This window comes from Podarcis bocagei (genome assembly GCF_964188305.1).
Source record: "Podarcis bocagei genome assembly, chromosome: 4".
NCBI lineage: Eukaryota > Metazoa > Chordata > Lepidosauria > Squamata > Lacertidae > Podarcis > Podarcis bocagei.
The window spans coordinates 27220533-27232638 of record NC_138128.1 but is presented as its reverse complement, the minus strand read 5'-3'; the positions used below and the strand labels follow the sequence as shown (position 1 = coordinate 27232638).

General features: G+C 43.6%; 1 long non-coding RNA gene across 1 annotated transcript in view; it reads right to left on the bottom strand.

Moving 5' to 3' along the window:
- The window catches only part of LOC308585174, a 345848-nt gene extending 344688 nt beyond the window's left edge, over positions 1 to 1160 (bottom strand). Inside the window, exon 1 of the long non-coding RNA XR_014007113.1 lies at positions 754 to 1160. This is a non-coding gene — a long non-coding RNA (uncharacterized lncRNA). The remainder of the gene's footprint in view (positions 1 to 753) is intronic.
- Between the last annotated feature and the right edge of the window lie 10946 nt (positions 1161 to 12106).

The window sequence follows — 12106 nt, the reverse complement described above, 5'->3', positions numbered from 1 at the left end:
GCGGTATGGATCCTCTTAAAGCAAACGCCATGGATTTTCGCCACGTATATTCACACAATGCACTGCTATTATTTACTACATAGTTTTTAATTAGCAAATTCCTTTTACAATATGTCTTGTTTGCCCCAACAACAGCAACCCTGCTAGTTGGGTCAGTTTTGTTTTTCTCATAGGCCAACACACACACACACACACACACAGGATTCCTGCAGTCCAATCATAGAAAGTTTGCCCCCTACCTATTCATGCTTTGAATGGGAAGTAGGTCCCGTTCAATTCGATGCGGCTAAGTTCTAAGTGTCAGTAGGACTCCACCTATCGTTTACTTCCAGGTGTGACTCGGATCGGGGCCTAAGATGCCACCCTTCTTCCCACAATATATCAAATAAATAAATAAAAACCACGAGCCCACCGGTTCCCCATGACATATTGAATATCATCTCATTCAAACATATTAAAATCCCACTCCCTAGGAACCCACTGAAGTAGGAGATTGGGGTATAAAGCATCTTGATTTAGTTTGAAAATAATCCCGAAGTGAAGAGAATAGGAAAAAAATAAAATAAACAACAGCAAATCAAATCTAAACAGGATCCAAGACATACACAAATCATATCTCTATATGAAATGAGTTGGGAGAACATAAGCAATCCATCAACTATATATCTAGAATGTACATCAAGCATTTAAAAAAAAGGGGGGGATACACTTGAAAATACACCGAGGTAAAACAAAATGAAAGATGAAACTTACCCCATGTGTCCATCAAAAACAAACACCACCAACCCCCACCCCGATTTCCTCCTTCCTCTTGCAGACACTTCCTGCTTCCTGGCCCTAGAGTCAATAAGGATTACTACAAGGAGGAGGACCGGGGGGAATATAAATAAAAATGCAGAGAGATATAGAGAGAGTGTGTGACTTGCTGCAAGTTTGGAAAGGATGGAAAAAATAGTCATCAGAGCAGCTGGGGTCTCCAGGCAGGCTGCGGCTGTTTCTCTGAGATGGCCCAGGCCCCGGCTTCGCCTCGCCACCTGGGTCGTCTCATAAGCTAAAAAAAAAAAAAAAAGTTTGGGGAGCGAAGCGAGCCAGTGCAAAGTTGTTTCCAGTCGGGACACAATCAGTGTTTTGCTTGCTCCTTGGTGGCGCTGGGGGCTTTTTTTTTTAACACGCACCTCTCATTTCAGTTAACTTTTTAAAGATTAGAAAAAGCAGCTTTAGTTGGAGGGGGGGAGCTGTATGGGGTTTCTCTCTCTGTCTCTCTCTCTCTCCTCCCTTCCGGGAGACTTTCCTCGTTATTCATCTGTTTAGTCTCCTCCGCCGCACAAAAGACTATCAGCTGCGTTATGAAAAATGGTCTAAGCCTAGAGAATGTCACAGTGGTCGACTTATTATTTTAGCCTCCTTCTTTAAAAAAAAAAACTCGGGGAAAGTTTGCTTTTGATGAATTCAATAAGAGCGGGGCTTCAGCGGAAGAGATTTTAAGAGAAAATCATACAGCATGGGGCCACAGCTTAGAACAGCCAGATGGCCCGATAGGTAGACTCGGCTGACTCTCCCTGTTGCCACAGCCAAGAGATAGAATTACCAGACTTCAGCTTCTTAGCTCTCTCAGCCCCCCACCCTTCCAGCTCCTAATCTACCTTCACTGCCACACCATGACTTGTTGGGGGGGGGGCTTATATTCACATTACTATATAACATTTTCATATTTTATATATGGAAAATCGTTATTGTTGTTGCTGTTATTTCTTCCACGACTTGGGGGGGGGGCAGGACTTTAGGTTTATTTTCATGGGAGCGGGGGTGGTTTAAGGAAACAGGTTCAAAAGAGCCAATGGGTTATTGGAGAAGGGATAAATCAGATCATTATTTTAATCTCGGTTTCTTTCTGACTTGTAAGGGAGCGGAGGGAAAATTGATGTAAGTTGGTCGAATTTTCTTTGTCAGTTATTTGTCCTCCCTAAGCCTCTTCCAGTTCTTGTATGGTTGTCTGGGGTAGGGTGGGGGGTGATTCAAAGAGACAGGCAGAAAGGGTTGGTGTTTTATTTAAGCCCCAAATCCCATGCCCACTTGTTTGGAAGCAAGTCCCGCTGCATTAGTAGCTAGGATTGTTTCGAAGTAAATAGGTACAGAGCTGAACTACACGCCTTTATGCATATTTACCTGGAAGTAAAAGCGACTTGCCCCCCCTACCAACAAGTAAATGAGCCTCGGATTGCATTCTTAAACAAATCCAGACTAAGAAATCTAATTTATCCTAGGGAGCTGCAGATTCATGTGATGAAGTGAACTGTGGCCCCCGGAAGCTTATGCCGCGAGAAGGTGCCACAAGATTCTTTGCCATTCACTCATTCAATGCATCCATTCTTTAGAAAGACATAGAAACACTCTTGTTTACTTTCACTGCTTTCCTTCCTTTTTTGTTTTTGTTTGGGCTGTTTAACTTCTGATCTCCCTTTTGTACCCACTGAAGCGAAGGTCAGGAGAGACCCTTGCCCCCGGGAGGACTTGTATCCACGGAGAGAAGTGGCCATCCCAGGGGATAAAGATCACCAGCCTCTCGCCCTCTCGAGGTGAGCTCGCTCCTTCTCCCAATGGCGTCTTCTTGCTCGCTCCCGAAGTCACACTCCAGGCCCGTCGCGGAGCGGCCAGTCTCTGGGTACCTCCGAGTCTCTTCGGAAACAAACGCCCTTCACCTTTGCCCTTGTCCCCTGGGAGGGGTGGGGAAGAATCCCAGGCTTCCCCGGGGGCTCGGCTAAAGGGCTGTCCCTCGTTTGGCTCCATCAACATTCAGCCCTGGAGGCGGCAAGGAGCTCGACTGCACCCACCCATACGCGACCTCGAGGTCAAGGGCTAAAGTCTGCCTTGGTCAATTCAACTGCCTGGCAAGTTGGCCACCAAATGCATGCCATCAAGCGAGGAGGACCTTGAAGGCAGCTCCTTGTGCTTCTGTAAAAACTAAATAAATAAAATAAATAAAGTAAGTAAGTAGTGGCTAGACGCTGATCCTGATGCCTCGCGTTGCAAAAGGAGTAGCAAAGGTGTGGCACCGCTGTAAGGGACCTGGAGTTTACATAGGATTCGCTGTTTCTCTTTCTCCCATCCTTGCTTCCCAGTCCCGTATCCCTTGCATTACAAACAATAAGGAATCTCATTCGTGTATGTGGTTAATGCCATTCATTTATATTCTGTACACCCTGCTTTTAAAGGTAGTCCCCCTCAAAAAAAACTTGGGGGTGCGCTGGGCTACAGGTATAGATGTTTCTCGCCCCCAAAGACTTTTGGGTAAGATGGGCTGCGCGCGCCGGTTGTCTTTGAGCAGCTAGCTTGCTTCCCAGCCTCAGTTTCCCAGCAGTAAAACGGACATTGCATTTACCTGTTTTTTACAGGGCTATGACTATGTAAAACAAATGACGTGAAATAACTTTAAGGCTGCAATCCTCCAGACACGTCCCTAGGAGGAAGTTCAGTGAACTCAGTGGGGCTTACTTCTAACTAGGCAGCTATAAGACATCACTGCAAACGCATTTTATTGCATTGAAAATGATGCACTGAAATGGTTACTTCTTTTACAGCGGCAGGCTGTTAGTGCCAATCCCCCATTTATAGTTTTGCATTTGGCAAAAGTGCAGAGTTAAAACTCGGGGAGATCTTTCTTGCAGTATTCTCCCCTCCCCATGTAGAATTATCACTATACCAGCAAGTCAGGTTTCTACCTCTCAGTCTCTCCTTTCCATCTGTGAAATGGGAATAATACTGACAGTACCTCAAGGCACAAACTAATTGTCTTCTGTTTTGTATTTCAAGAGCGAAGAAGTAATAAGGAGCTGTTTTGAAATCCAAATTTTATTATATGCCATAGAGAGACAGATGATAGATATAGATAGATAGATAGATATAGATAGATAGATAGATGATAGATAGATAGATAGATAGATAGATAGATAGATGATAGATAGATAGATAGATAGATAGATAGATAGATAGATAGATAGATAGATATAGATAGATAGATAGATGATAGATAGATAGATAGATGATATAGATAGATAGATAGATAGATAGATAGATAGATAGATAGATAGATAGATAGATGATAGATATAGATAGATTAGATAGATAGATAGATAGATAGATAGATAGATAGATAGATAGATAGATAGATAGATAGATGATAGATAGATAGAGATATAGATGATAGATAATAAAATGTACCAGAAGCTTCAGGCAAAAACTGAGTAAATGAAAAATTCCCTCTTTACTGCTTACAGTGCTCTCATAAAGAACAAAATGTTGATAAACTTGCACCTCTATTGTGTAAAGTCTGCCTTCTCTTCCCTGTTTACTTAATCCAATGTTATGCAGGAGTTGATGTCCCCAGGATCAGAAACATAAGTTTGTCACAAACGCAGCACTTTTATCTCTGTGGGAGCACTGGTGGAGCTAAAAAGTCAATCTACAGTTCTTAAGAGAGAGAGAGAGAGAGAGAGAGAGAGAGAGAAGAGAGAGAGAGAGAGAGAGAGAGAGATGCTGATGATGGTTCTATATTGCTCGTGCAATTTGACAAATAGAGAAACTGAGACTGGGAAATAAAATGACAAATCCCTTCAGATTTTTGGAAGGTTTGTTACTGACACTAATAGGGAGGGATTTGCCCTTGGCCACCGTTCCTCTTTAAGAACTGGACCGATTGTCACACACCGGTCACTCGAAGTTCTCATTGTTTGGAATAAGAGGTACTGGGGTCAGGCCTAGTTGGGAGTCGTGTGCTGTGTCCAGCAATTCTCTCCTGGACCCTCTCCTTCTTCTCCCATTGTTTAGAGTGGACGTGAAGGGGGGGGGACTCTGAACATGCTCAAATGCTCCCTGGTTTTTGTTATTTCTTGGACGTGCCAGACTGACTACGAGAGTTGAGAAACGGGCTGATCTAGAGGGACCCCCAACACAAATTTTACCTTGATGAGTTCCTGCATCTGTTCTCCAGAACCCATGAATTATTGGTCTCTAATTAAGATGATAAGGCTCAGTAAAACAAACTTCCTATGACGACTGAGGATGTTTTTCAGCTGCAAGTCGTCGCTTGAAGTCGCGGTTACAGGTGGTGACTCAAATGAGTTCACACTAATTTTGACACGCCACATGTGGATGTCCAGTTCACACAAAAAAACCTGTTGCTACCCCTGATAGCTATGTCGCACGGCTGAAATCCTGTCATTTCTCTCATGTATACATTATGTGGAAGTGGATATGTTGAATATTATTCATTGGTTTGCATTCTGCTCTATTGGGGGAAACATTTGAAAAAAGAGACAGTGTAAGCTATTGGTTAGAGTGTTGGGCCTGGGAGGCCAGGATTCAAACCTCCACTCAGCCCTGAAACTCGCTGGGTGACCTTGGGTTAGTCACACTCTCTCTCTATCAAATAACCTACCTCACAGGCTTATTGTGACGATAAACTGCGAAGGAACCATGTATGCCACCATAAGTTCCTTGACAGAAAGTTGGGATATGAATAGTAACAAAGAAGTGATGCACGGTCTATATAAACATTGCATGCCCACTATCTACTAATGCACATATTTAATAATTGATATACAACAATAACTTTCCAGGTCCCACTTACTTCAACTGGAATACTTAAGTGTGGGCTTAAGGCTGCAACCCTCTACTCATTTACTTGGGTGTAAATCCCACTGAACTCAATGCAGCTTGGTAGATATTTATAGGATTGCCCCATGGATCTCGGTCATTGAAATCAATAAGGCTTATGAGCTTATCTTTGGTTGGATCGTAGTACCCACGTGTTTAAGCTGCAATCTTGTATCTACTTAGCTGGGAGTACACCCCATTCAGTGCTACTTACTTCTCAATTGAGATACACAGGAGTCTATACTGTTGAGGTATATAAAGTAAAAGTCTATATGCGTTCAGGTAAGTTACGGTATATTAGACGGTGCATGCTGAGGATATGTGCCATTTAATTGTTTATCCGTTTCCCCACCCACAAAATACGCTTGCTTTTGATTTCACACCAGCTTCCGATTTCATTTGTTTCTTTTCTCTTAGGCATTCAGGTGTAGCCACTGCCCAGAGTCGCAAAAGTCACTGAGTCGAAGTAGATCCGGGTCTCCTTGAAGTCACAACGGGACTTCGTTGGAGATATTCCACCATTTAAACAGGACTTTGAGTTGGGCTGCACGTCATCTAAAAGAACTTCACAAGCCATTTGCAATCCGGATCAATGAGGTCTTTTGTGGCACCCAAAAATAAAATAAAATAAACGGCACCGCGTGGACTCTGGCGTTTCTGAGCCCTGAAATTAGCCCTTTCGCTGGGTTTGTTTTAGTGTTAGGAAGAAGAAGAAGAACGAAACGAAAAAAAGGAAAATAACAAAATAACGAGCAAGCAATTCCCTCCCCCAATCCGTTGACGTACCAACGATTGAGAAAGGGTCTTATCCAGAGATAGTAGGGTAACACTTCTCCTACTTGACGGGCTGCTGCCCTAAAAGCGTATGTCTCATTTCATTCCACATAAATAAATTACAGTATGTTGACTTTCCATCATAAGCGCCAGAGCAAGTTCTACACCTGCCCTCAATTGACGCGGACCATCGCGGTTCAGCGGGTCGGGCTGAAAACTGGCGAGTATTTGGGGCGGCAGGTTGATATATTAAACAGCAGTACATTATTCAAAGTCTAAAAAATATGCCAATAAAAAGCAGGAAATATACCCCAGTATCCTCTTACGTGTATGCGAAACAGGTAATACTCCTGTTTCCCCCTGGATAATGGGCAGGTGGAATCTTAAATCAGAATCTAATCTGCAAGTTTGTCCTGTTTCATGCGTTTTTCCATGTTAGAGACTTAATGCACTTCCCATCTTCCAGCGGCGTTTCTCTAGGATCTTTCCCCTGTCATTTTCCTTTAAAAAGAAAAAAAGAAAAACGAGGGGTTTTATGGGTCGGGAATGAAGTAAGTGCTAACTTGTTTTACAACCTGTTGAGCATCTTTGTTCGGCAATCGCGGGGGTGCGGGTCCGAAAGATCCAAGAGGATAAATTTCATTTTCTATTCCACTAACTCCTTCTTGACTTGAGTAATTTAAGTAAACGATCTGGGGTCAACAGTTAGCAGCAAACTTTAGCCCGGATAATTTAAAGCTGCCCAGCAGCTCAAGAACTCAAACCATTAAAATGTGGCAATAATATTTAGCTGCCACTGATTTCAGGGGCAAATCTATGTGCGGTTTTTGAACTGCGTTTGCATTATTAAACTAACTTTCACGGACTGAACTCCACAGAGTTTAAAAAACTAACGAAAATTCTGATAAATTGAACTGTTTGGGTTTAAAGCGATTTAATTCACATAAATCAGCAGGACTAACCTGGCTGTAATCCTAAACACATTTACTAGGAAGTGATCCCCATTGACCACGGTAGGATTTCCTTTAGAATGGCTCTGTGAGGAAGCAGTCGTTTGCACAATTACTTGGGAGTAAATCGCATTGAATTCAGAGCGGCTTACTTCTGGGTAAATATGCACTGGGGCTAGGGCTACGAATCGGTTAGGGCTAAGTAGTTCCGTCTAACTTTACCCGTGGAAGGTGCAGTCATCCACAAATCAAGACGTCTGAAATACAATAATTTATTCGAGGGACGGTTTGTTTGCAGTTCTTCTTTAATCACCAGCGTCACCATCCTCTGCCCATCCTTAACAGATCCCACGACACAGGTTATGTTGTAAACCGCCAGGCGATCTTCCGATGAAAGGCGGTATAAATTATTATTATTATTATTATTATTATTATTATTATTATTATTATTATTATTATTATTATTATTATTATTATTATCATTATTATTATTAAATTAATAACGCGCCGTGCTAAAGGGGGTGGGGGGAGGGATCATGTGGGAGCTACAATCCAGTTAAATCGATGCCCTGAGACTAACTGGGACAGAAGTCCTAAGTCCTAAATAAACCTTGGGGGCGTCACATTAGAGTCTGGAGAATATTTTTTGAGGGGTGTAAATAGATACAACTTAAACTAGTGGATCTTCCAGTTTCATTCCAGAGATGTTATATCCTTTGAAATAATTGGACTTGCTGTCTGATCTTGAACAGGAGAACCCTAAAATTCGTTCTGTTTATTTCAGAGGAACCTATGTACTTTGTTTTAAGTCCTAAGCTCTTGCCTATTTTCACACCTCTGGTTTTATTGACTACGAACCCAGACTACATATACCTAAGCTGTCTAAACCTTCCAGCAATAAACAAGTCGTCGCCTTGGGAAGAACTCAAGTGGGTTATAAATCCGTTAAATAAATAAATTATACAAAATCCCTGGCTTGAAATTCTGTTTCTAAGGGGAGAGGTATTTGGCGACGCACCCAACGGGTTAAAATAAATTTGCAGAGCAACGGTAGGGATACTGTTCAGTAGGGATACTGAAACTAGAGCGCACACATTTACCAACTCCATACTTTCTTAAAGGCCATCGGATTTTTTATTTTATTTTACTCCTGAAAGAAGTCCCCTTGTCCTGACCTGTGCGCCCAAGTGAAAGGTGCGAAGGGGGATTTCAGAGCGAGTTTATTCCAGGGCTTCCGCTGGGCACCTTGGCCTTCATAAGACCATGTGTTGCCTTTTAAGGACTTGAGAGACCAGCATCGCAGTTCAGCCGGGACCCTTGGGGAAGGCGTTGCGAGCCAACGTGTGGGATGTGGTCATGTCAACAGTCGATCTCAGATTTCTTGCGAAGGACTGCCCGGGGAATGAAAAATGCAAAGTTGGTAAGGCAATAGCTTTTATTGGGCTCAGCCTTTGTTGGTTTGAAAGCGTCCAAAGCTTTCGAGCTGCAGAAAAAGATTAACCATAAGAGGAAAATGAGAAGGCTTGCAAAGGGGAATAAGGAAAATGAAGGCTTGCAAATGAAACATTTCTCTCTCACCAACCAATAGTTTCGATTCCGCCAGTCTCCTCTCATTATGATTATTAACCTTTTGTCATATTGTTTTACTGCTGTTATTTGGCATTCATACAGGGCTATCAGAGTGCATGGTGCGTTACAGGGTAGCCTGAAAAGTAGATCCCTGTCCCCGAGGCGCTTACAGTCTACAGGCTTCTTCGATTTTAATATACACCCGATACCTTTTAGCTGCTCGAAGGAACTGACCATCCTAAACACATTTAAGCAGAAGTGCCTGTTAGTAGAAATCAGTGAGAATGGGAACCAGAATGTGCACCAGATTTTGAATCGCAAAGTAAAAGCCAGGCATACTCGGAGTGGTGTTAACTGGAAGATGGTTGGAATGGCCAGTGTATTCAATGGACTTTGCTGCATTGTGAAGTGGATTACCAACCAGCTTTTCAAGTCGAACGTCGTTGGCGGGTGATCAGCCTTTACTAGAGCAGCTCGGAGCCCGATTCTTCACCTGAATTAGCATTACCCTGTGAAGTCCCTGGGACAGGAAGCGGAAGTGGTCGCCCAAGGCCTGTTGCTGAAGCGTTTGGATGGTTGGAGTCGGACGCTGGCAGTTCTGCCTTGTGCATTTGATCTTTCTTTCTTTCTTTCTTCTCCTTCCCTCCCTCCCTTTCTAGCAAATGTCAGTAGCTTGCAACTTTAGTGCTCTGCAGTTCATATTTCTTGCCCGAGGTCTATCACTAGCATTAATTGTCCCAATAAATTGAGATATAGTGTGCATAATGCAATGTAACAATATGGTTATATTCCACGTGTAGACTTAATTAAGCTATTTGCAGCCTGATGCTGCAAGCCAACGGGTGTGCAAGTGGATTAACAATGTACTGTTCTCCTATCCTCAGGATGGTGCATAATTACTTTACTGGCGGTACATATCAATTTTTGATGATTGCAGAACACATGCTCACTTTACCAACAAGCGCTTTAATAACTCTCCATTGTGTTTTTAAAAACCGTTGTTTGGAAATATTTGGAAGTCTCTGCAAACAATTTTATAGCTTCTTAGCGCGTACTTTAATGGCTCCAGCTTCATTCCCGATGTATATTTTATAAAGTGCAAAGGCTAACGCGTCGTCCGCCTCCCAGGCTGGGGATTTGGAGTTCCCTCCTGCCACTAACCCCTCCACCTCTGTCCCTTGGCCTGCCCTGCAGAGCCATCAGTTCAACTGGTGCAAGCTGGGCTGCTCCAGCTCTCCAATATGACACAAACGATGGCCAGGCAAGAAATGTTATTCGGCTCTTCCCACCGCCCCCCACCCCGTCTCTTTTTCTCCCTCCCTCCCTTCCCCCCGCCCTTTCCACACCTTGAACTGGAATTAATAATTCAATGAGAAGAAGACAAAGAGCCTGCATCCACTCAGAGACTCTGCTGTCTCAGGTCACCTCGTTTTCCAAAGCCAAAAAAATACAATATATAGATATATTAAAAAGTCGGCACGGATCTCCATAGTGTGCCCCGGAGCGCAAGGGATTGTGGGTGCCCTAGCTCGGCAGGGTTCCCGCGTCCCAGACCTCGCTTATGAAATTTACCAACAATTCAATTACTAAATTAACAAAACTCGATTACGCCACTGGGAGGAGGAAATATCCGACACCCCCAGAGTAGAGGACGGGCAGCCGAAGAATCTGCCTTGCCTACTGCTGTTTATCTGAGCACCGTACAATATGTGGTTGCATCTCAAAATCGCTGCATTCAGCGCTCTTGACTTGGGCTGCAACGAGCTGGGGCAGTCAAACGCCCTGAATTGAGGCCTGCGGTATCCTCTCCTAGTATCTGTTCATATCTCAACATGAAAGGTCCCTGGTTCAGTGGTTATAGCATCTGATTTGCATGCAGAAGGTACCAGGTTCAATATCCCGCACAATCAGTGTAGTGACTGGGTTAGATAGAGTAGATGAGTCAATGGTCAGACAGTAGAAGTCAATGTCATGTGTTCCTACGGAAAGTGAGAGAGAAGCTGCCGGTCAGAGACTACACTAATACTGGGACCAACGATCTGATTCATTTCAACCTCCTTCCTTGGAGGTTTCTAAGCAGAGGTTGGATGACCATCTGTCATGGAATGGGATGTATCATTTATTACTAGAGCAGTCAAGTACAACATTTTCCTGTTGCCTAAAATGGACGCACAGGGGAATGTGGCTCCAGACAGGGAGGAGTTCCTGTCATACCTGCTCTGGAGCTTCCTCCCCCTGTGTGTGACCAGGTAGATGGGCATGACTCTAGCTGACCAGAAAAATGGTTGGCTACACAACCCATCTCTCTCCTGGACTCTTACTCTTACTCTTGGACTCTTGGTCTCCTGACTCTTAGCCAGCTTATGGCTTAACCTTCACATAGAATGGAGCTCACAAGCAAAAAGTCTGAAACGTAGCTCAGACTTCTTTTCACTGTAACCACAAGATAAAGCCTGCTTTTAGTGCTGTTAACTGAATGTGAGTAAATGTGAGCAAAACTTTTAAAGAAGACTGTGTTGTGTTGTTTTTATTAAGAGGGAAATGAAGGATAGACTTACCAGGGACAATCCAGACTGGACAATCCAGACTGGATTAATTAATTAATTAAAGGATTCTAAGGAACCATCAACTTGCTTCCAATAAGCTGCAGTGGGAATGTGCTCTGCTGTTTACTCACTAGCGTGAGTGAGGAGGGATAATATCAAAACAATATATCCTCTCCTACCTTCCTTAACATTCCCACACTAAGAATCCTGCATTACAGGTGTTTGGACTTGATGACCTTTGGGGTCGCTTCCAACTCTATGATTCCTCCCAAGTCACCTTCCTATGTTTCCGCAGAACAGTTGTGCTTTGCAGTAATGCCAACGCCGTCTTGAGAACTTGCTGGTGAGCTACAACGGTGCACACAGCTAGGTTGCCTGGACCCCACAGAACTTCTTAGAATGTAAGCTCCTAGGAGCAGGTTTACAACCTGTGCCTTTGAAGCGTGGTTGGCTAAGGGCTTGGCCCGAGACCCTTCCTATCCTAAACGTTGAAGTGTACATGTTATGTGTTAATGAAGGTCCAACTCACAAGGGCGGAAGGTGACTTTGGGGTAATGTTGGGCATGCAGGAGTGGGGAGGCTAATAGTCGACAAGCTCACTGATCAAGGCCCGGG